The sequence below is a fragment of the Eleutherodactylus coqui genome, chromosome 3 (assembly GCF_035609145.1).
Source record: "Eleutherodactylus coqui strain aEleCoq1 chromosome 3, aEleCoq1.hap1, whole genome shotgun sequence".
NCBI lineage: Eukaryota > Metazoa > Chordata > Amphibia > Anura > Eleutherodactylidae > Eleutherodactylus > Eleutherodactylus coqui.
In genome coordinates this window covers 147,336,579-147,361,640 of record NC_089839.1, presented here as the reverse complement: position 1 = coordinate 147,361,640, position 25,062 = coordinate 147,336,579, and the positions used below count along the sequence as shown (strand labels likewise).

Below are 25,062 nucleotides of genomic sequence, written 5' to 3'. Positions count from 1 at the left end.
GTTCCCTTTTTGGGAGAAAAATAATATAAGACAGTGTCTTATTTTAGGGGAAACACGGTACAATGTGATGTCATCAGTCTATTGTAACACGCGCAGTATTGCATTAGGACTACCAAGGCTTGGCAGCTATCTTAACTCAGTCTCGCTAGGGCTGGAAGTGGGCGGATGTGTCCTCCTTTATCTCTGGCAAGAAGCCACAGGAGCTGGATAATTTGTCTTTTTGACGGAATACCCTTTTTAATTCAGTCCACAAAGGGGAAACAGCAGCCTAAAAATCTAATTGGTCGCTGCTGCAGCCATCTTTTTAAAGGTAAGTTCAATTCTTCCATGGAGGAATAAGGTAGGTAGGTAGATTCAGTGATTCAGTGGAGAAAAATAGGTAGGTAGGCAGGTTCGTTCAGTTCTCGCAGGAATGCTTATGGAGGAGTTGTCAGAGCAAGGAGTGAGAAGTCTGAGCAGCTCGGGAATGTGTGAGGCGGTGCGATGGCCGCTGGAAGCCATGTGAGGTGGCAGGAGATCTGCAGCTTACCCGTGCCTTGTCCCTGGCTCACTTCTGCTGTAATGGAATGGCTTTCCTATGGAGAGTGCTTGGAACAGACCCTGTTTTCCTGGAGTAGGAGATGGCACGTGCATGGTTCCCTCAGCTGCCCGCCCAAGAGTGAGTCTATGCAGGCGGGAGAGAGAGTCCTAATCTAAATAAATGTTTCTGGCTGTATTTGCTAAAGACTGTGGAACTACCGTGCATTGGAACTTTACAAGTTGTCGTTAACCAGTAAAAGAGAAACCGTATGCCTCTGGTTTCAGAAAATCTATTCCTTTGGTTGTTGACTCTTGTTATTTACCACGATCATCATAATGGGGCAATGGCGTCACGAAGACAAACAGGTATTGAGCTTTGCTGCACACGGTTATTGTGTGTAGGATCTGCGGATGGCTGGCTCAACTACCCTATGGGCCAAGAAGGAAGATGATAGTAGAGCCACCCGTGACTAAGTAAGTGTTTCTTTAACCTTGCTGTCTTCCCCAGCCAAGGGTCGGCTCTGGGCCGCCACATCAACGCGCCAATTCATGGGTTAGGCTACGTAGAGCGAAAAATCATTTGCACGATGAACTATGACAGCAGCAGCACCAGCGCCATTGAAACCAATGGGAGAACATCACAGCCGCAGCTGAGGATTCCTCCATCGATCTTCTCCCATTGATTTCAGTGGGGCCAGCACTGCTGCCGACAGCCCCGTTGAAGACAATGGGAGAACATAGTGATCCTCTGCCAATGTGGGGATGAAGGGAAGCCCCGCAGGTATGCGAAGTTGTTTTCAAATCAAAACGCCTTGCATCCAGGGGTTCCCACATGATTTTTATAGGGCCGTGGCCAGCCCCATTGAAATCAATGGGAGAAGATCACTATTTCCTGCTGTGGCTATGACAGCTGTATTGGGGATTCCTTCAGCCCCGCAGTGATGCAAGGCTGTTTCCCAATGAGAACACCTTGCATGCAGGGCTTTTCAGAAGCATTGCGAGGGTGATATCGGGCTGATATCGTACTCGCCAGTGTGCAGGAGCCCTTAGGCCTGCTGCACACGGGCGATTTTCCCGCGTTGCGACAATGCTACAAATCGCATGTATGTGAAGCCCATTGTTTCCTATGGGTTCCTCCACATTTGCGATGTTTTGTAGTATGCGACATTGCGAGTCAAAAACCTTGCCATTTTCGCGATATGCCCGTGAGGTTTTGTAGCCCATGTTTCCCTATGGAGCCTTCTTTTCTGATGCACCACTGATGCTACAAAATCGTGTGTACATAGCGGCGATTTTGTAGCGCTGATATTGCTATCGCCCGTGTGAAAGACGCTTTAAAGGAAGCAGCAGATTTCTATCATTGCAAGATTTCTAATAATTTCTAGAGTATCTTTTTAATAGACAGTGATTCCACCTTCTGCCACTAGATGTCCCCATATCCAAAACCTATTGCGCGCCGTTAAAAAAAAAGCAGGAAGATAGTCTTTCTATATGAGAGAAAGTTAGGACAGAACTAAAGATGAGCGATCACCAAAATGCTCAAGTGCTCGTTGCTCAAGTCGAACTTTTCGCGATGCTCGAGAGTTCGTTTCGAGTAACGAACCTCATTGAAGTCAATGGGCGACTCAAGCATTTTTGTACGGGACCGATGCTCCGCATAGGTGATGACTTGTCAAACACCAGAAAACATCAGAAAGTCATGGAAACACCACAGAAATGGGTAGGGAAGAGCAGGGGCAGCTTGCATGGCTGGATCTGAGGCTCCGAGGTCCCACTATTAAGCCACAATAGGGGCTAGAGTCTGCCCCCTCCTAACAATTTTTACTTTGGACAAACCCTCAGTAGCAAGGCACACCTTAGCTAAGCACCACACTACCTGCAACTAAGGACAATCACTGCCTGCTGGTGACACCGCTTCCTCTTCTCCTGGGTTACATGCTGGCATTACTGTCCAACCCCCCCACACGATCCTGAGTCCGCAGCGCACCCAAAAGTTTCCCTGCACAGCGTTCAGCTGCTCTCATGCCACACGCTCGCTTCATAGCCACACCACCCTCATGTCTATTTATAAGTGCGTCTGCCATGAGGAGGAACCGGAGGCACACACTGCAGCAGGTTGGCAGGGCCAGGCAGCGACCCTCTTTGAAAGTGTGGGCGATAGCCCACGATGCTGTTGAGAATTGATGATAGGTTGACTTATGATCATTCCAATCCCGTGCCACCTCTGTCACAAAATTGTCAGGAGCCGCAAACGTGGGCATAAAGGGGACTCCGGTGCCAGCACTTCTACACATCGCCACACTGCAGCAATGCTCTGTGTGGGAAGAATGTGAGCGGGCCCTGGGTCAGGCTCGGTCCCAGCCTCCACCTTGTGTGACCCAAGGTGCCGCGAGTTACATAGCAATGGGAAATCCATGTGTCCACACACTATTCATTCTGTGTAGGTGTTAGATAGCTCAACGCCTCAATGGAAAGTCTTTGAGTTCCTTGGGCTTGCCTATGGTGTCGGTGCACAAAGATGGTATTACACAAGAAGAAATCAGAGTGCCCAAACATGGCAGAGTTCCACCCCGCCAAGGACCTCGGCCCACATTTCTACCCTAGTCAGTCAGTGTATTTGTGCCAGACAGGTAAAGCAACGCAATGGGAAGTCTTCGTGCACTCACAGCATAGGCGAGCCCAAGGAACTCAAGCATGGTATTACACATGAGGAAATCAGAGTGCCCAAACATGGCAGAGTTTCACCCTGCTAAGGGCCTCGTCCTACTTTTCTGACCTAGTCAGTCAGTGTATTTGTGTTAGACAGGTAAAGCACCATTATGGGAAGTCTTTGTGCACTCACAGCATAGGCGAGCCAAAGGAACCCAAGGAAAGTATTAAACATGAAGCAATTACTGTGCCCAAACATGGCAGACTTTCACTCCGCCGAGGACCTCGGCCTCTGCCCACACCCTCAGCAATCGTGAGCATAAAGCGGACTCCGATGCTAGTACAGCAGTAAACGTCTCATTAAGGCCGCCTGCAGACGAGCGGAAATTTCCGCCACTGAAAGTCTGCATAGGAGTGCATTACAATACGCACTCCTATGCAGACGGCCGCGGTTTGGCCGCGCGAAATCTCGCGTGGCAAACAAACCGCGGCATGTTCTAATTTTCTGCGGGGCACGCACTCACCTGGCCGCCGGCTCCGGTCTGCGCATGCGCCGGCTGCGCGGCAGCCGGCACATCAAAGGGCCGGGGCCGCCAGGCGCGGGTGAGTACGCGCTCACGCCTGCAGGCTCTGGGGTCGGATCGCGCGGCGAGATTTCTCGCTGCCGGATCCGACCCGCTCGTCTGCAGGCGGCCTAATGCAGTAACGCTCCTTTTGTTTGGCCCGAACCAGTGTCTCAGATAACTGTGGTAACACGAGAGAAAATACATGTTGCCCAGTGCTGATCCGCTGACCCCAAGCAGGAGGAGGAAGTGGCTTTACAAGGCCAAGAAACCATGACCAGGACTCGCTATAGTCTGTGTGGGAAGTATTTGAGCGGGCCCTGGGTCAGGCTCGGTCCCAGCCTCCATCTTGTGTGCCCAAGGTGCCCTGAGTTACATAGCAATGGGAAATCCATGTGTCCCCACACAGATAGCTCAACACCGCAAGGGGAAGTCTTTGAGTTCCTTGGGCTCGCCTATTCTGTCAGTGCACAAAGATGGTATTACACAGGAAGAAATCAGAGTGCCCAAACATGGGAGAGTTTCGCCCCGCCAAGGACCTTGGCCTTGGCCCACATTTCTGCCCTAGTCAGTCAGTTTATTTGTGCCAGAAAGGTAACACACCGCGATGGGAAGTCTTTGTGCACCCATAGTTGAGGCAGACCCCAGTAACATTCCTGTAGCAAAGGTATAGGCAGACCCCAGTAACATTTCTGTAGCAAAGGTATAGGCAGACCTCAGTAACATTTTTGTAGCAAAGGTATAGGCAGACCCCAGTAACATTTCTGTAGCAAAGATATAGGCAGCCCCCTGTAACATTTCTGTAGCAGAAGTATAGGCAGACCCCAGTAACATTTCTGTAGCAAAGGTATAGGCAGACCCCAGTAACATTTCTGTAGCAAAAGTATAGGCGGACCCCAGTAACATTTCTGTAGCAAAAATATAGGCGGACCCCAGTAACATTTCTGTAGCAAAAGTATAGGCGGACCCCAGTAACATTTCTGTAGCAAAGGTATAGGCAGACCCCAGTAACATTTCTGTAGCAAAGGTATAGGTGGACCCCAGTAACATTTCTGTAGAAAAGGTATAGGCGGACCCCAGTAACATTTCTGTAGAAAAGGTATAGGCAGACCCCAGTAACATTTCTGTAGCAGAAGTATAGGCAGACCCCTGTAACATTGGTGTATCATGAGTGTAGGCGAAGGCCGGAAAAATTAGTTAGATAACGGTATAGGCGAGGGCCAGAAAAATTTATCTACCAAGCGTACAAGTGTACCCCTGAAAAATTGCTCAACTGCAAGGGCAGGTGAAACCCATAAACATTTTTTAAAGATACAGCTCACTGTTGCTTAATTTGTAACAGAGCCTGGAGGCAGCCCTGTGAAAAAAATTGATGAGTAATAATATCCGAGAGTGATTGACAAAGCTAATTCCCTTTTTTTTTTCCGGTGATAGAGAATGCTTTTTTCTCCGGTTGCAGCGAAAAGAATCATTAGGTTCCACTGCTCTCCACCGGTGGAGAAGAGCAGTCTGGGGAAATCCAGCCTTTGTTCATCTTTACGAGTGTAAGGATGTCGGCACTGGCAGTTGACAGGCGGGTATGCTTATCCGTGATGATTCCCCCAGCTGCACTAAACACCCTCTCTGACAAGACGCTAGTGACAGGGCAGGCCAGCACCTCCAGGGCGTACAGCGCAAGTTCGTACCACGTGTCCAGCTTTGACACCCAATAGTTGTATGGAGCTGAGGCATCACAGAGGATGGTGGTACGATCAGCTACGTACTCCCTCACTATCTTTTTACAGTGCTCCCTCCGACTCAGCCTTGACTGGGGAGTGGTGACACAGTCTTGCTGGGGAGCCATAAAGCTGGCAAAGGCCTTGGAGAGTGTTCCCCCTGCCTGTGCTGGACATGCTGTCTGATCCCTGCGCCTCCCCTGCTACTTGGCCCTTGAAACTGCGTCTTCTGCCACTAGCGCTGTCAGATGGGAACTTTAGCATCACTTTTTCCACCGGGGCCCTATGGTATTGCATCACTCTCGTACCCCTTTCCTCTTCGGGAATGAGAGTGGAAAGGTTCTCCTTATACCGTGGGTCGATAAGGGTGTACACCCAGTAATCCGTGTTGGCCAAAATGCGTCTAACGCGAGGGTCACAAGAAAGGCAGCTTAACATGAAGTCAGCCATGCGTGCCAGGGTACCAGTACGCAACACAGCGCTGTCCTTACTAGAAAGATGACTTTCAGAATCCTCCTCCTCCTCTACAGCCCATACACGCTGAACAGATGGGAGGCAAGCAGCATGGGTACCCTCTGCAGTGTGCCCAGCTGTCTCTTCCCGCTGCTCCTCCCCCTCCTCCCCCTCCTCCTCCTCCTCCTCCTCCAAAACACGCTGAGATATAGACATGAGGGTGGTCTGGCTATTAAGCAACATACTGTCATCCCCCATCCCCTGTTCCAACCGCAAAGCGTCGGCCTTTATGCTTTGCAGCGAACTTCTCAGCAGGCAAAGCAGCGGGATGGTAATGCTAATGATTGCAGCATCGCCACTCACCATCTTGGTAGACTCTTCACAGTTTCCAAGGACCTGGCAGATATTTGCCATCCAGGCCCACTCCTCAGTAAAGAATTGGGGAGGCTGACTACCACTATGCCGCCCATGTTGCAGCTGGTATTCCACTATTTCTCAACACTGCTCATACAGCCTGGCCAACATGTGCAGCGTAGAATTCCAGCGTGTGGGCACGTCGCACAGCAGTCGGTGCTCTGGCAGCTGAAACCGATGTTGCAGGGTCCTTAGAGTGGCAGCGTCCATGGTGGACTTGCGGAAATGTGCGCAGACGCGGTGCACCTTGCCATGCAGGTCAGACAAGTGGGGGTAGTTTTTCAGAAACCGCTGAACCACCAGATTGAAGACATGGGCCAGGCATGGCACGTGTGTGAGGCTGCCGAGCTGCAGAGCCGCCACCAGGTTACGGCCGTTGTCACACACGACCATGCCTGGTTGGAGGCTCAGCGGCGAAAGCCAGAGGTCAGTCTGCTCTGTCAGACCCTGCAACAGCTCGGGGGCGGTGTGCCTCTTGTCGCCTAAGCTGATTAGTTTCAGCACGGCTTGCTGACGCTTGCCCACTGCTGGGCTGCAACGCCACGTGCTACCGACTGCTGGTGACGTGCTCACACTTCTTAATTGAGAGGTAGAGGTGGCGGAGGAGGAGGAGGGGGAGGGTTTGAAGGAGGTGGCATAAAACGCCGCAGATACCAGCACCGAGGTAGGACCCGCTATTCTGGGTGTGGGTAGGACGTGAGCGGTCCCAGGCTCTGACTCGGACCCACCAAATCCACCCAATGTGCCATCAGGGAGATAAAGTGGCCCTGCTCGCCAGTACTTGTCCACGTGTCCGTGGTTAAGTGGACCTTTGCAGTAACCGTGGTGAGGGCATGATTTATGTTGCGGGAGACGTGCTGGTGTAGGGCTGGGACGGCACACCAGAAAAAATAGTGGCGACTGGGGACCGAGTAGCGTGGGACCGCCGCCGCCATCATGTTTTTGAAAGCCTCCGTTTCCACAAGCCTCTACGGCAGCATCTCCAGGCTGATTAATTTGGCAATGTGCACGTTTAAAGCTTGTGCGTGCGGGTGGGTGGTGGCGTATTTGCGCTTTCGCTCCAGCGTTTGTGTTAGCGACAGCTTAACGCTGCGCTGAGAGACATTGCTGGATGGAGTAGAGGATGGTGGAGGTGAGGGTGTGGGTGCAGGCTGGGAGGCGCTTGTGCCTGTGTCCTGGGAGGGGAATTGGAACTGTGTGGCAGGTTGGGGCACAGGAGAAGAGGCAGTGGTGTGACCCAGAGGCGGTGAATGGCCTTCGTCCTACCTTGTGGGGTGCTTGGCCATCATATGCCTGCGCATGCTGGTGGTGGTGAGGCTGGTAGTGGTGGCTCCCCGGCTGATCTTGGTGCGACACAGATTGCACACCACTATTCGTCGGTCGTCCGCGCTCTCACTAAAAAACATCCACACCTTTGAACACCTAGCCCACTGCACGGACGTTTGCCGCGAGGGGGTGCTTTGGAAAACAGTTGGGGGATTCTTCGCTCTGGCCCTGCCTCTACCCCTGGCCACTCCACTGCCTCTTCCAACCTGCCCTGCTGCTGCACTTGCCTCTCCCTCTGAAGCCCTGTCCTCAGTAGGCTTAGCAAACCAGGTGGGGTCAGTCACCTCATCGTCCAGTTGCTCTTCCTCCGAATCCTCTGTGTGCTCATCCCTCGGACTACCTCACTGACAGACAGCTGTGTCTCATCATCATCCTCACCCATAAAAAGCTCTTGAGACAGTTGCCGGAAGTCCCCAGCCTCATCACCCGGACTCTGGGAACTTTCCAAAGGTTGGGCATCAGTCACGACAAACTCCTCATGTGAGAGAGGAACCAGTTTTTCCCACTCATGACAGGGACCCAAGAACAGTTCCTGGGAGTCTGCCTGCTCATCGGAATATGTCATTTTCATGGAGTGAGGAGGCTGGGAGGAAGGAGGAGCAGCAGCCAGAGGATTTAGAGTTGCAGTCCCTAGGCCGGGAGTAGTGGACTGCGTAGAAGACTGGGTGGTCGATACATTGCTGGACGCATTTTCTGCCATCCATGACAGGACCTGCTCACACTGCTCTGTTTGTAATAAAGGTCTACCACGCGGACCCATAAATTGTGATATGTAGTTGGGGACCCCAGAAACTTGCCTCTCTCCTAATCCCGCAGCAGCCGTCTGTGATTCACCACGACCAGGAACTTGGCCTGTGCCCACACCCTCACTTGGACGTCCACGTCCACGTCCTCGACCCTTACCCCTACTCCTCATCATGGCGGATTAAGAATAGAGCAGGGCCCAAATAAATTACCCCACTGTACAGCACTGACAACTGGGCCTTAATTCACCGCACACAGAGACTTGTAGATAGCGGAGGCTCTATGCTGTGACTTGAAAAAAGTAACCCGCTGTCTTGCGCTGATACCTAGGGGTAATTTACTGCTCGCAGAGACTTGTAGACAATAGAGGCTGTATGTAGTGGGAGAAGACTCTAAAGCCAGTGGATAGTGCTGGTAACTGTGGCTATCTCAAAGGCACCAAGGAAAGGGTATTGTGAGACACTCTGCACAGCAGCAGAGCTGAAATACTTTGTAGTGGCCCAGGTAATATTACAGTACTGTTTAGCGGTAAGACCTCTGTATAATGCACTGCAAACACAGAACGTTATAAATGAAATCGCTCGCAGCAGGCTAGGAATTATTTGAGTGCAGTTTCACGGTGAGAGCTGGTTGTACGGCACTGCAGCCTGAGAAAACTATTACTGAAAGGCTGGGAACAGGCCTAGATGCGTAATACAAAAATGGATGCACTACAACTCCCAGCCAGCCACAAGTATAATGCACACGGTCAGATGTAGCCCAACGAAGGAGCTTTGGGGTTTTTGAAGACAGGATCCTACTCTAACACTTTCCCTATATCAGCAGCAGCTCTTTCCCTATACTCTGCATAATTCACTGCAGACTGAGAACGCTATAGCTGTAATAGCCTGCACAGCCCGAGATGAAGAAAAAATAAAATGGTGCACTACTGCTCCCAGCCAGCCACAACAGTAATGCACACGGTCAGATGTAGCCCTAAGAAGGACCGTTGGGGTTCTTGAAGACAGGATCCTACTCTAACACTTTCCCTATATCAGCAGCAGCACTTTCCCTAACCTCTGCCAGCATGTGTCTGAGGCGAGCCGCGGGCGGGAACGCATTAAGTACTGGGCGGTCACGTGATCTCGCCAGCTACTCACTGCTGGGGGGTAGGATAGGGCTGGCACGTCACAGCAGGAAGTGGTAATGCCTTCCCTGCATGTCTATTTGTTAGAAAATGGCGCTAAACATGTGGGGAAGGAAATGCAATTGACTTGAGTACCGCGTGGTGTTCGTCTCGAGTAACGAGCATCTCGAGTACCCTAATGCTCGAACGAGCAGCAAGCTCGGACGAGTGTGCTCGCTCATCTCTAGACAGAACCCATATGCGAGAAACATAGGGCAAGTCCTATCTTTTTACATGCCTAGTATTAACACGCGCGAATCCCACTAGTCAAAACAAAACCAATTAAATCAATGGTTTTGCTTCATCACGTTTTATGGCCATGATTTTTACGGCCGCAAAACAGAACAAAAACACGCCCATCTGCTTATGCCCTAAATCGCTGTGGAAATGTAGCAAGAATTTTTTTGCAATTGCCATGTTTGTTAGAAATTTGTTCCCCTAACACTAAGCAATTGAATTTTCACTCTGCAGCACTAATCATGCTGCCAAAAATACCAGAACCCAAATAGACCCCCAGAAAAGTTCTGATGGTCCATCAAGGTTCACCAGTATCATGTTTCCTTTTTAAATAAAAACCATACCACTTGTGTGAACAGCCCCAGTGAGATATTCTGCTGCCACTAGGTGAACATTCTGGTAAACCCTACACCCTTTTTGGGTTATCATGGGCATTTAGATGTCAGGGAACAGATTTCACATCCTCCATACTCCGACCCGTTGACAGCTCCATCAGTTGGTGAACATATTGCACATAAGTGGGAGCAGATCTCATAGTCCTTTCTATTAGATCCCAAGAATGTTCAATGGTGTTACAGTCTGGTGAACGTGGGGGCCAAAGCAGTGTGGAAAATTCATTGTCATGTTCCTCCAACCGCTCTCTATTGATCTGAGCTTGATGACTTGGAGTGCTGCCCAAAGATGAAAATTGAAGGATGGCACTGTGGTTGGAAGACTTTATGAAGATATGTGTGCAGATGGTTAGCTAACAGGTCCCTTTAGTGTTCACCATTCAAGGATTGTGGTATGATGACCAATGGTCCTAGGTCATAGCAAGAAAATGCTCCCCATACCATGATACCGCCAGCACCAACCAGTTGAACTGCAACAGGGCACCCATGGGATACAACCTTATGATGTTTACACCAGATGTGGAGCCAGCCATCTGTATGTTGAGCAAGAATCAGAAATCTTCGCTGCAGACAAACCTTCTGCTACATGTCTAAGGTCCATTGACTTCTTTCCTGGGCCCATACGAGACGTTGTCGGCGATGACACAGGGTCATCATGGGGCATCTTTGTCAGTCTTCAGGACAACATTAGGAAGTGCATCATGTCTCCTTAAGGCCTTGGTCAGACCAGCGTTCTTTTTTGCGCACCTATAGGTACACAAAAAAATGCGCTGTTGAAAATGCATGAATGGGCAAAGTTTCATATATGCGCAGTGTATGAAACTTTGCCCGTTCACCAGAGCTGCTGTGCTTTTCCAAGCACACTATCTCCATGAAGAGAGAGAAGAGCTTCTGGGCTTGGAGAAGCTCAGCAGCTCCATGAACACTGTGACAGCACTGTCACAGTGTTCATTGATGATGGGACTCCTCACAGGGATGAAGGAATCCCCTGCCACAGCTGTGGCAGAGGAGTGCGATCCTATACCATTGCTTTCAATGGAGCCGGCGCTGCTGCCGCCCCATTGAGAGCAATGGGATGAAGGGAACACCCGCAGGCATTTTCGGGGAAGGGCTTGAAATATAAGCCCTTCCCTGAAAATAAAAAATACATCAACTCTCCGGCGCTGTCCAGCTATGGCGCGCTCTCTCCGGCACTGTACTTCTGCATTTCTTCTGCCGGGGGATTTAAAAATCCCCGCCTCCTGGTAAGCGCTGCCTCTAATTGGCTGAGCGCAGGGACCAATCACAGCCATTCAATCATTGATTAATCGAACCCTCAGGGTGTCCGGTCATTCCCGGAGGATCAACAAAAGTTAACAGTGGGACATTTAAAATGTACTTTTGGCCAGAAGCACCTTTTAAATGCCCTGCTGTAAGCAGCGGGTATCTATTCCCAGTGCAGGAGTTTCCATTAACTCCTGCTCCCATAGGAGTCAATGGAAACTCCTGCTCAAAACGCACCGATGCTCTATCTTTTTTTAGATGCGTGCTATTTTGGCTGCAAATTCTTCGCATATGAACGCTTCTATAGGAACCCATTGGTTCTTTTAGAAGCATTCATTTTACGCGGACCTAAAAGACGCTCGTCTGACCGAGGCCTAAGGAGAACACCAAGAAGGTGAGTGAGGAGACTTACTTAACAGCTGTTCCGAGTTCAGTCTTTAAGGCCCATTTCCATTGTCCTCGTCCGTCATACAAGGGAATCAACTAAAGTAACAGCAGTTCCACATAACAGACACCAATGGCACCAGACAGACCCCGTTGTCTATAATGGGTCTGTCTGGTATTTAGATGTGATGTCTATCATTTTACCGGACAAAATAGTGGTAAATGCTGCACTAGTTTGTTTGGTATTTAGGACAAAATCAACTGTTATTGAGTAAAGTAGTGTCAGTTCACCAAGCTCACCCTGTCAGCATGCGTGTGACACGGCTGCATTGTGCACTGGAGCATGAACTTCATCTGTAAAGTAAAAACAACACAGACATTTTTGCCTTTCCTCTTCCTTTTTTTTTGCTTGCTGAGTCATGTGACAGATTATTCTACAGCTTCCACTCTACATATAGAGCAGTCTTTCATCTTGGTCATCCGGTCTTGTGACACATGTACATACACGCAACACTTTATTTTCCAAGAACACAACCTTGCTTCGCAGATTCGTTATTTCTAAACACATCTTTTAGTTTTCTCCTTTCTTCTGTTTGAAAGCCCATGTTGTCACCTAGATGTGCTCAGCCATTTTTGACACGTTTCTGTAGTCAACAGAAAAAATGAGCAATTATAACTATGCTGGTTGTGGGTTAGGAGTCCAGCGGGCACGGCAGACAAAGATTATATAACACAAAGCGCGATTTATTGCAAAAACAAGTCACAGCACAAACAATACAATGGAACTGCAATATAAGATATCTGATTGGGTTCTGTAGCACAACACATCAAAGACAAAGTACTGCGGCATATTATGGAGTAACTCGAAAAACGTTTGGTACCGTGTTAGCCAGTAAAACAAAATGTGATTGTTCTCAGTAAGAAAAACCAAGTAATCTTGTAGATATGATACCTTTTAATGGCTAACAAAAATACATGATGTTACAGCAAGCTTTCAACCAACTTCATAGAATCATAGACTGGTAGATTTGGAAGGCACCTTCAGGGTCATCTGGTCCAACCCCCTACTCAGTGCAGGATCACTAAATCATCCCAGACAGATATATGTCCAGTCTCTGTTTGAACACTTCCATTGAAGGAGAACTCACCACCTCCCATGGTAACCTCTTCCACTCATTGATCACCCTCACTGTCAGAAAGTTTTTTCTAATATCTAATCTATGTCTTCTCCCTTTCTGTTTCATCCCATTGCTTCTAGTCTTTCCTTGTGCAAATGAGAATAGGGCTGATCCCTCTGCACTGTGACAGCCCTTCACATATTTGTAGACAGCTATTAAGTCTCCTCTCAGCCTTTTTTGCAAAACATTCCCAGATCATTTAATCGTTCCTCATAGGACATGATTTGCAGACCGCTCACCATCTTGGTAACTCTTCTCTGAACTTGCTCCAATTTGTCTATGTCTTTTTTAAAGGGGGGTGCCCAGAACTGGACACAGTATTCCAGATGAGGTCTGACCAAAAAAGAGTAGAGGGGGGATAATTACCTCACGTGATCTAGACTCTATGCTTCTCTTAATACAACCCTGAATTGTGTTTGTCTTTTTGGCTGCTGCATCACATTGTTGGCTCATGTTCAGTCTATGATCTATTAGTATTCCTCAGGCTGTGGAAGCACCCTAAGTAGGTTTGAAAGCCTGCTATAACATCAGGTCTTTTTGTTAGCTAGTAAAAGGTATCATATCTACGAGATTACTTGGTCTCTCTTACTGAGAACAATCACATGGAATAGCTCCACATAAAATAACAGCCAAACTTGCAGGATACCAGGCATAGGCTTCCGGGAATTGGGACAAGATTCACGATGCAAGCCTAACTCCAGGCCTCAGGATCCACAACAGGATTCAAGATACAGTATCCAAGCCTCCAACTTTGATTTGGGTGAATGGAAACACACTCGGGTACATAACTTAGGGTACACATGCAATCCAACTTTCTGAACTTGTGGTTTGGAGTTCCCAGGCTTGTGCATAAAGTCCTGCATTCATGAGACCTTCAAGCAACCAAAGACCCAGGGCATAGGGAAAGAGTTTAAATAGTCCAGTGCTCGCCATGATTGGTCAGAGAACAGCTGATGTCATTAATTAATCCCTGAATGCAAGAAGTGTAAAGCTGAACAAGGCTAGGAAAGGCAAAACTTCAGATAGCATTATGGTGAAGGCTGCAAGACACAACTGAGGGGTTTAGTGCGCACTCTTCCTGACAGCAATTTTGGAACTCGGACTGTGTGACTTTAATTTGTCATACACGCCATCCTAGCTGTGGGCGGCATGTAATGGAGCATTCATATAGAATTTGTCATTTATTCATTCAACCTCTTAAAGACCAGCCTACTTAGGGGCTTGAGGACTGAGCGTTTTTTTTTCAGCAACACATTCCAAGCTGTTGGCCCAAGCTGAACTTTTACACCATTTTGCCTATGAGTCTTTTTGTTACGCCCCTGGATAAAAAGTTTGCTTTAAAGGGGTTCTGACATTAAAAAAAAAAAAATTTTACTCACCTTGCCTGGCCAGGTCCGATTGTCAGGCATGTCCCCTCCAGCCGGCATCTTCTTCTGTGGCTTGTAGAAGCAGAGCAGGAGCGGTCAAAATGACCGCTTCCTGCTCTTCTCCGTCCGTCAGTCACTTCCGAGGTGAACGGACGGGCCGCTCACAGCAAGCACGTCACAAGCAGTGCTTGCCATGGGCGGCCCGTCCGTCCTGGCTGAATTCCAAGATTCTGCGCGTGCGCAGTGGAGACACGACCCGTCCTGACTCCTGTCAGAGGGCACCTCTCCACTGCGCATGCACGCGATCCCGGAGCAGCGCTTCTCGTGGAGGAAGACGAGGAAGAGCAGCGCCTGCTGGGAGATGACCCCCCCCCCCCCGATGTCAACAACAACAGGAGACAAGGTAAGTATTATGTTTTTATGTTTTAGCAGCCATTAAATCGTGGGTTCCCTGTGTCCATTAGGCAGACCAGGGAACAATGGATGCTAAAGCATTAAAACATTATTCATGTCAGAACCCCTTTAAAAGATGGACAGCATTGTAATTCTTCACATGAACGTTCCTGAATGCTGTTCCCATTTTCTGGAACCCTGCCAGGCGTCAGACAAATTGAGTGTTGAAGTCTTTAAACATTCAACACAAATATCATTAGTTATATATGTTTCTTCTACATCTGTGTATTTGCTTTGTGTTCATGCGGCTCATTAAATTTGAGACTCCAGTTTTAATCTTTAGATGTAATTATACAAATATCAATGACATTGGGCCAGATACAATTACATGTTTCAAACCACATTTACAGTCAGAAATAATTCCAGACCCCTGCCATTAATTTTAATCCCTGCATATGACCTGATGTTCCTAAATCCCTCAACCCATTAGAGCGCTGGTGCCTCTCACTCCATGATAGACGAAGGATGCGGACACGCCGGACGATAAACACAGCTGCTTAAAATGCACAGATCAACTGGAAAATAAGAGTAGACCGGGGCTGTTTACTTCAGAAATGGAAATCGTAATTGGCTCATTTCAGAGGAAAACCACACGGCCCCAGGAGATAGAGAGAAACATACAAGGGGACAGAAATATGGAAACACCGTACGAAATGCATGCCTGAAGTTACATGGGATTATAAATCATATTTCAATAAGACATGTAGAGACTGCTTTTAAGTGGCGGTAATGTGACACAGAAGCTGCCGGGCAGAAGTGATCATCTGCCCAAGCAACAAGGTTCCATTGGTCAGGGGTTTGAGCCACTCAGCTGCTGTTACCAGCTCGCTCCAAAAACCACCCAGAGCAGGGCAAGAGGTGAGGTAAACACAAATTTGGCAGCAAAGCTTTCTGCCTTGCAGGTGTCAAAAGGGCAGCTCAGTGCTAATGATTAAAATACTACCATTCAAAGGTTTGAAATCATGGGAGCAGATATATTAAGTTTGGCTATTTTCCTGATTGTGGACACCCCTCCAACCCTTTCGATTAGATATTGATTATGGTAGCAATTGATAGTAGCAGTTAGGACTCAGACAAGCATATCTTCTGTGTGTATTACACGCATATTTTAACGCATTTAATACGCAATGCTGAAACCTCATTGACTTGCATTGAGGTATTCAAGCATGCAATTTTCGTGTGCCTAGCCAGACTCCTACTGTACACTGATGATGGGCAATAACCCTGAAACAGCTGTCTGTACATGGAGTCTGGCTTTGTTTTTAATTCCCAGTCATTGTAACAAGGCTTGTATAAAAAGTCTGACTTTGGCTTGAAGGAATGCTGCCTTTCAATAGGTGGTACTGTAAAGGATTTATTCCATCCCCCTTATTTGCATATTCATGAAAAAAATCACAGTGTATGGGAGCGTTAAAAATACGCAGTGAATACGTATGTTACTTGCGTATTCATTGCGCATTTACGTAGGAAATCAATAGAGCCTTCTCGTGTTTTTTTTATTTTTTATTTTGCACACGTAAATACGCAATGATCTATGTGTGTTTCAATATGCAACTTTCGGGTGTCATAGCAGCCTGGGGCCCCTAGAGCTGCCATGTATCTCTGCCTATTAATATACTATACAATATAATATAATACTGAAGTATTGCATCATATTGTATAAGTGATCAAATGGTTGCAAGTTGAAGTCCTCTATGGGCACTACAAAAAGTGAAAAAATATTTTTTAACTATTACAAAAGTTAAAAATATATATAAAAAAACCCCTTTTCCCCATATTTATAAGGTCAGAAAGCCAAGGAGAAAAAAAACATCTTTGGTATTTTTGCATCTGTAATAGTCCCATAATAATGCATAATTTGTCCCGTATGGTCAGAAAGACAAATATCCAACACTAGACTTGCACTTTTTTTTTGTTACCCCTCTCCAAGTTAAAAAAAATATATTAAAAACGATCAAAAAGTCATATACACCCCAAAATGATGCCAATAGAAACCACAGGTCGTCCACAGAAAACAAGCCTTGACACAGCTGTATTGACAGAAAAATAAAAATGTTATGGTAGTCAGAAGATGGCGATTGAAAATATATATTTTTAAAGATATTTTTTTTTTTTAAAACTAGTACAACAAAAAAAACAACTATATGAATGTAGTGTCATCGTAATTGTACTGACCCACAGAATAAAGTTATCACTTCTGCAAGCCATGTGCACACCGTAAAAACAAGGCCCCCAAAAACTGTCCAATTGTCGGTTTTTTCAATTGCACTCTACTAAGAAATATTTTAGTTTTTCAGTATATTATATAGTATATTAACTAGTACCTTTGAAAAAGTCAACTCATCCTGTGAAAAACAAGCCCTCACACAGCTATGACGATGCAAAGAGAAAAAAGTTAGGAAAGTGAAGAGAAAACAAAAATAAAATTATTTAAAATGGTCGTGTCATGAAGGGGTCTGAATATATTTAGGGAGTCTGAAAATTTTTGCAATGTCTTGGGTCTGACATTAATATGGAGGCTCTGCGTATATTTAGCCCCACCCCTTTTATGTAAAGCACACCCCCTTTGAAAAGCCACACCCATTTCCCAAAACATACTGCCCAAATATTACCCTGTGAAGGGCACCTGCTTGGGTGCCATCTCTGACTTTGATACCAAAAAAATAGTTACTGATTTCTAACAGTCGTCAGAGTTTTGGCATAAGGAAAATGGGCCGTTAGTAGAGATGTAAAAATAACAATCGGTGATCTTAGATAAATATCAGCTGTAGTGTCTGGAAGTTGATGAATTTGTATTAGACATAGGTGTTGTCATAGAAATAAAGGATGTGGTGATGCAAATTGGGGATGTGGTAAGGCATTTTACAATTTTCTAGGCCGTGATGAAATGATGTTTACACATTGTGCTTCATGTATCTACAATTATTGTGGGCAGTGGGGGTGAGAATTGCGTTTACAATTTTAACTGATACTAAAGTCCTTGTGGATTATTAGTAAGGCTTTCTTAGGCCTCATGTCCACGGGGAAAATCAGATCCGCTGCAGATTCTCCATGGAGAATCTGCAGCGGGTCCCTCCTGCCCCGCGGACATGAGCGCCGAAAATAGCAATTTAAAGGCATTTACCTATCCGGCGCGGGCGACGAAGATCAGCTGTTCCTCACGGCCGGATCTTCATTTTCGGCCGGCGGATGAATTCCTGACGCCGGCGGCACGTCGCCGGCACGTCGTCGACGTGCCGCGCGCATGCGCCGGGCACATCCGCCGAGCCGAAGCAAGGGAGATGCGGCCGTGAGGAAGAGCAGAGCTTCGCGGTCTGCTGCGGGTGAGTAAATGCTTTAAATTCCTATTTTAGGTCTCCCGCGGATCCGGACGGCTTCCATAGGCTTCAATAGAAGCCCGCGGGAGCCGTCCCCGCGGGAGACCCGCATGAAAATGGAGCATGGTCCAGATTTTTTCATGCTCCATTTTTTTTTAAATCACTTTTATTGACGATCCGCGGGTATTTATGTACCCGCGGGTGGTCAATGCATCCCTATGGGATGCGGATCCGCATGCAGGAAATCCGCTGCGGATCCTAAATCCTATTTTCCCCGTGGACATGAGCCCTTAGGCTTTCTTGTCTCATTGACTCACCTATACCAAAAATAATTCCAATCTGAAAATCCTTCAATTTGCATAAAAACATCCCTGAAACCCCAAAACAGCATAATGTCATATAATGGACTTTTCAGTTTCAATATAAAGCTAAACAATCGTAATAGGAAATGTTATGTACAGCTGTGGCCTCCAACCAGCGGCTCGCGACTCCTTGCTATGTGGCTCGCCATTGGAGTCCTGAGTTATGTACTGATATATTGGCAATGAACATTAATGCAAACATCCTGCTAAACAGTGCCACTAGCTACTTTGGGCATGACACCCGTCACGTGGACAAAGATAGTAATATTACTCTGGTACATCCCATACTAATGTAAGTGTAAATCAATGCAACTTGTAAGTGAACTTGACCCAACGACTGAAAGTCATCCAAACCTGAGGAATGTCTTGCGATTGGTGAGTCATGGCAAACAGCTTACCCCCAGCATACAGAATCTTCTTCTCACAGCATTATAATACAATTTAGTGTCAACTTACTCCGTCAGTACCGGGACAGGACGGAGTAGAATAAAAACTGACAAAGGAGAACATTTTTATAAAAAGTAACAGTGCAGACATAAAACACGTGGAACCCCCAGAGGAAGCATCACGTGAAACGTGCGTTGGGGTAATACGAGATGGCTGGTTTGTATAATATCATGCAGTAGTGTCATATCGTTCATGGATATGTCATTCACATATGATTTGCATGGATGTTAATTATGTTCATGCACATCTACTAGTATCTGCATTTCGGTTTTATCCACTTTTACGATGATTTAATATTGATTATGAATAAAGATGATTATTCATTTCAAACTTGGGCTCAGTTTATATATTTTTAGTTTAGTTACATTTAGTGTACAGTCAAGACGGGTCAAGTCCACACCAGTCATAAAGTGTTGCCATATCCTAGTGATATCAAAGACATAAAAAAGGAACATAAGCACACAAAAAAAATCAAAGAAAATGTCCATATACTTAGCAATGTACTAATACAAGAGGATAGGTTGAAGCACCAAATCTCTCAATATGCAGACAGCCAAACTGCTATATGAAGAAGCAGCTGCACAGGTGAAGGTACTAATGAACAACCACTAACACGCCTTCCTTAGAGCCCTTTCACATGGCCGTCAGCAGCGTAAAAATGCGTGAACGGGCGCACAAATCTATACGCCGAGCCCACAATGCCATTGTGTGCGGGGAGACAGTTTATCTCTGCTAAGCTGTCTCCCCCTTCCCTCCCGCTCGCCAGATCCCTGCAAGGGGAGTCAGCGGGACAGGGTGGGAGCTAATGTGCTAAGCTCCTGCCCCCTCTCTGCCCCTTGCCGGCAGCCAGCAATGCGAGGGGTGGGATGGGGCAGAGCTTTGCAACTAGCTCCTGCACCCATCCAGCCACCTCCCATTGCAAACAGCTGTCAAGGGGCGGAGAGGAGGGGGAGGGAGTTTATCAGTCACACTGCTAAACTCCCTCCCACCTCCCTTCTCCGCCAGCTGTCATATGGGAGCGCCCGCTGTATTCCAGCCGGGAAAGATAGTTCCAGGACTGTCTTTTCTGCCCAGGGTAAAAGCGCCCAGCGCTATATTGGCCGGTCGGGCGCTTTTACACCACGGTAATACGCCTGTGTGGTCTGATGCATTAGAATCCAATGCATCAGATGGTAGCATATATCGGCCGGCTGTGAAAGCGGCGGCCAATATTCGTTTGTGGGAATAAAGCGTTATATTGAGAGCTGTCTACATGTTGAGGGATGGGGTGCATTTACCTGCCCTCTTGTATTAGTACATTGTTAAGTATATGGCCATTTTCTATGATATCCTAGTGATATGCCATCACTGTATGAGATGGGAATACCACTTTTAAAACCCAGTGCTGCTTTTTCCATACATAATACTGCAGGAATGTAAATATGTTATTCTCCCCATCTCACTAACCTGAAGGTAATGCAGAATAGCTAAAGCCCATGGGGCAAGGAGCGGCCAGTGTACACTGTGGAGATGGTTGTGTTTAAATTTGTTATAATTAATAGGTAACAATGTTCCCTCTAGTTATGTATAAAGCAAATATTGAAAAGTAGGAATTGGCAACTTCTAGTCTAGGTTTAGCAGAGCTTCAAACCTTAACCCCTTACAGATATGGGCTATTTTGGCCCAAAGACGCAATGATTTTTTGAGGATTTCCATCTCCACTTTTCAAAATCCATAACATTTTTATTTTCCATTGACATGGCTGTATGAGGGCTTGTATTTTGTGGCAAACTGTAGTTTTTATTGGTACCATTTTTGGGGTATATACAATGTATTGTAAAACTTTTTATTAATTTTTTTAGAGGGCAGGGAGAAAAAAAGAGCATCAATTCTGCCATTGTTTTTTATTTTTTACAGCGTTAACCATGAAATATAAATGACATGATACATGAAGCTTTTTGATCACTTCTATTGCGCTCTTTGGAGGCAAAAGGGACAGAATAAGCTTTTTGCCTATGTTTTTAAAGTTATTTTTATGTTTTTTGCCATGCAGGATAAATAGTGGGCTCAATTTATTGTACAGGTCATTACGGATATGCTGATACTGAATATGTGATATTTTTTTTTACATTTCTATACAAACAGGGGAAAGTGGCAGAGCAATCTGGAGAGAGATCACATGATCAGAAGATGAGATGTCTTGCCACAATGTTGGAACATCGCACTCCAGCATCCTGTGACTGTTGGGAATAGGTAGGACCTAAAGTGAACACTGATCTTATCGTATGTAACCCCTGTGCATTCTACAGGCAATAACAAGCAGTGTCACTGTTAGGGTTCGCTGCTCGGTACTGTTGTACTACATAGGTTTTCAGCAACATAGCTTCACAGGTGGTGTTGATTGAGCTAGCTGGGTGTAGATTGCTCCAGCCAGCCAATTCCCAAGGTCTGTTGCTCATATATACCAGCTCCTCTGCTAGTGTGAACAGTGTCATGCTCCTGCGTGCCTGCCGCTTTCGCTATGTGTGGTGTGAACTGTGTTTTGCTGTGGGTCCTTATCATCTAGAACAAGGTAGGTCCCTTGGTTCCTCCATGTGGTTGTCCCTATTGGGACGATCGCCACGCATTGCAGGCAAGTTTCCTTGGGTTAATTGTCTCATTAATGTAGGAACCCGTGAAACAACGAGGACCCTTGAAGTGTGCTTAAGTATCTTGGCCAAAATACGAACTAATACCTCGTATTGTATCTATTCCATCTGTTTATAGATGCGGGTATGCTTGGTGCGTGTTTTGAGCATTTATCAGCCATTGGTTTGTGTCTGTCCGTGAGTATGAAGTCCGTTTTGCAGTTCTGATTTTCAGTCTGGCTGCACCAGGTCATGAGCGAGAGTGGCATAACGTTTATGTATGTTTCTCAGTCATGTCCACGGTTTTCGTGTCCAGTCTGCAGTCCTGCAGTTTGGTCTGAGTTCACCTGCCGGCGGGTTTTGCGTCCAGTTCGCAGTTATGCAGTTCACGTGCCGGTAAGACTCTGCAGAATGTTCTTGTCACAGCTTAACATCACAGCCACCTTCGCATCCGCTATTCTTTTCTTGTTCTAATACATCAAAAGTAACAAAAATGAAGCAACTTTGCCATAGACGGTGGTGACGGTGCATGAGGTTCATATTATTTCTTACTGTTTTTTTTATTGGCTTTATGGTTCCCCACCATCTACTGGACTCTTAAATGTCATTCCATCCTCCACACCGTGATTCTCTATTGTCCTCATCTACTTGTCAAGGCACATGTTGAAGGTGGAAGGGGTTGTAGCATTGTTGTGCCTCGCAGAGGACTTACAAGATGAATAGTCCTCCCAGTCTGACTGGAGCACAGAATTCGTAAGGTGCTTTTAGATGGAACAATTAGCGTTAAAATAATCATCGTTGGCTTGTTCACTAATTGTTCAATGTAAACAAGCTCTCGTTCAGTGTCCTCAGTCACTTGTACAGCGAATGTGAAAGACTGAATGATTCTCGTTTGAATGAGCCAACGATGTACCTGCCTGTATAAACAGGCTACCGGAGAGCGAACAAGCTACTGGTGACGTCACTCATTCAAAGGGGCCTTGCAGGGTGCGAGTGAGACTTGTGACTTTATGGACCTGCCCTCAGCTTTTAGGACTGTTACTTATGCACAGCTTTCCTGTTCAACAAGTTGGGGGTTGTGAAGAGACTCGGCATCTGTGGTTGGGGGTGTTAGTTGGAGTGAGGGAGCCATCTTGAAAGTATCGAGAATCTGATGTTGAGGCCAGATCCTGGAGCCATGAGGAGAGCTGATGTACACCTGATCAGGGAGGTGTCTCTTGTGGTTTTGGATTATGAATAAAATAAGCTCCATGCTGTATGAAGAACCCTTGACTTGTATTCATTAAAATTTCCCATTCTTTTCTATCAACAGCTCCTATGCGTCTCCATGGAGAAACTCTTGAAGTAAAAAGATGAATGTCAAGCCACCATCCAAGCACCAAGATTTTACCTGTCACTTGTTTGATCTGGCTAAAGCAGTCAGTGACTGAATCAGCAGCTTTGTTAATTCAGCTTGGTAATCTTCCTGTTTCCTTCCTGTGAAATTACCTTGGATAGCGGCCAATGAAAGTTTAGTAAAATATTAAAAGCATCATGGAAGATAGAAAAGTAGCAGCCAGAATATATAACGCTTGTGGGACTCTGTAAAACCCTTTTTAATGTGCTTTTCTTCATCTTGTTATAATGTATTAGTTTTGTATTGTTGTTTAGTAAATGTTTTCATACTTGGAAGAAAATCCATTCTACTCCACACATTTCTTAATTCCCTTCTGCATAATTTAAGACACAACCCTTAAGCATGGACAATACATGTGAAAACTCAAGAACTACTTCTCTAATTGCCAGATTAGAGTCAGGAAGGAATTTATTCCCCCTTAACCCCTTCAGTGTCAGGTTTATTATTACCATGTCATGCCTCACAGGGCAGGTTTTTTAAATAAGAGTCAACAATGCAATTTAGGGCTCCTGTCCACGGACTATAGTGCATTGCTTTCCATAGCGTCCACGCATGGAGAATCAGAGTGATTCCTCGCTCGCAGGATTCAAATCGCGGCATAAGTAACTGTCAGGTAGGCTCAGCGTGGAGATCTAACAGCTCTCCCCTCTGCTCCCCCGTGGCGGAATATCGCTAGCGATATTCCATCACAGCCGTGGACAGGGGGCCTTAATCTCACAATAATTTGTTAAGGAAAGCAACAATCACATTGAAACATTTTTTTGTAATGAAGGGATACATTATAACAATTTTGGAAAATAATTTCCAAATTTTGGAGGAAGGAGATTTTCCGGGTGTGCCACTAATGGGTTTAAATGGGGAAGATTGGCTCCTACCTCATTGGGGTTTTTATTCCCTTACTCTGGATCAACATTGGTGATAATAAACTAAACTGGATGGATATATTCAGGTCGTGCATGATCGAAGATCACATAAGTGGCCATAAGATATTGTAAGTTGTTTCCATTATAATAAAATGGGTCAAGCACCAGCTCAATGTTCTAAGATGTGATGGCAAATTCATGTCCTTTCACAAAAAGAAAATACTCAAGAATTATCCTTGTCCTCCATTGATTCAAAACGCGTCGTATACACTCTGCTCTGTTTGACAAAAAAAAAAAATCTTCCTACTTAACAAGTCCTGTGCCATGCACTGAAATCATCTCATGGTCCAATTGAACCTACCCTGATTTTAGATTTAAGGATTTCTGTGACTGTAATTTACTAATTTACCTATTTTCAGTGGGACGTTTCCATGAGAATTGTGTCAGGGATTTCCAATGACAGAAATCTGAAAGCTTGATGAACTGAAATTAAAACTTAAAGGGGTTGTGATATCAGACAGATCTCCTGTAAGAATTTATCACCCAGCACAAGCAGCATCCATGACAAATAGCTGATTTTGAATAAGGGAACCGCGGCCAACCAGACATTTCTCCGGAAATATTTTTTTTTTGGAATGTGTATATGTACCGGGTTATTACAAGTGATTTTCCCGATTTGAAACACTCATATTTCACATTTATTGACACTCAGATACATAAATTTGATATCAATGGAAAAAGAAACTCAAAAAGTTTTGATGTACAACACCAAAAATGTTTCCCACATCAGAGGTGTTCACTGTGAGGCCTCTTTGTCACTCAACACACATGGAGCCTGTAGTCAAGTTCCTGCCATATACGTTGTAGCGTATGACGACTGATGGATGCAATGGCGTCTAGGATGCCACATACATGGCGGGTGATAAGGGAGCATCTTAGACACTAAGGGCTCTTACCCACTTGTGTTTTTTTAACGCTGCGATATCGCTGCATTTTTTAAATGCGATTGTCAATGGGCCTTTTTAATGTTAAAAATACATCGCAAGTTCATGCGTTGTGATTTTTGAGCGATGCGTTTTTAACATTAGAAAGTCCTATTGACAGTTGCGTTAAAAAAAACACGCAGCGATATCGCAGCGTTAAAAGAATTGTGTGGGAGCCCTTACACTCACCTAGAGGAAAAATCACAAGGTGTAAGGTCTGGGGAACGTGATGGCAAAGGAAGAAGTTCTCTATTGTCATCACCTGC

General features: G+C 46.1%; 1 long non-coding RNA gene across 1 annotated transcript; it reads left to right on the top strand.

The window, feature by feature from the left end:
- Window positions 1-45: 45 nt before the first annotated feature.
- Window positions 46-23,692, top strand: LOC136619827 (uncharacterized). The gene is made up of 3 exons (XR_010791052.1): window positions 46-310; window positions 21,073-21,180; window positions 22,867-23,692. It is a non-coding gene; the product is annotated as an uncharacterized lncRNA (long non-coding RNA).
- The last annotated feature ends 1,370 nt before the right edge of the window (window positions 23,693-25,062 follow it).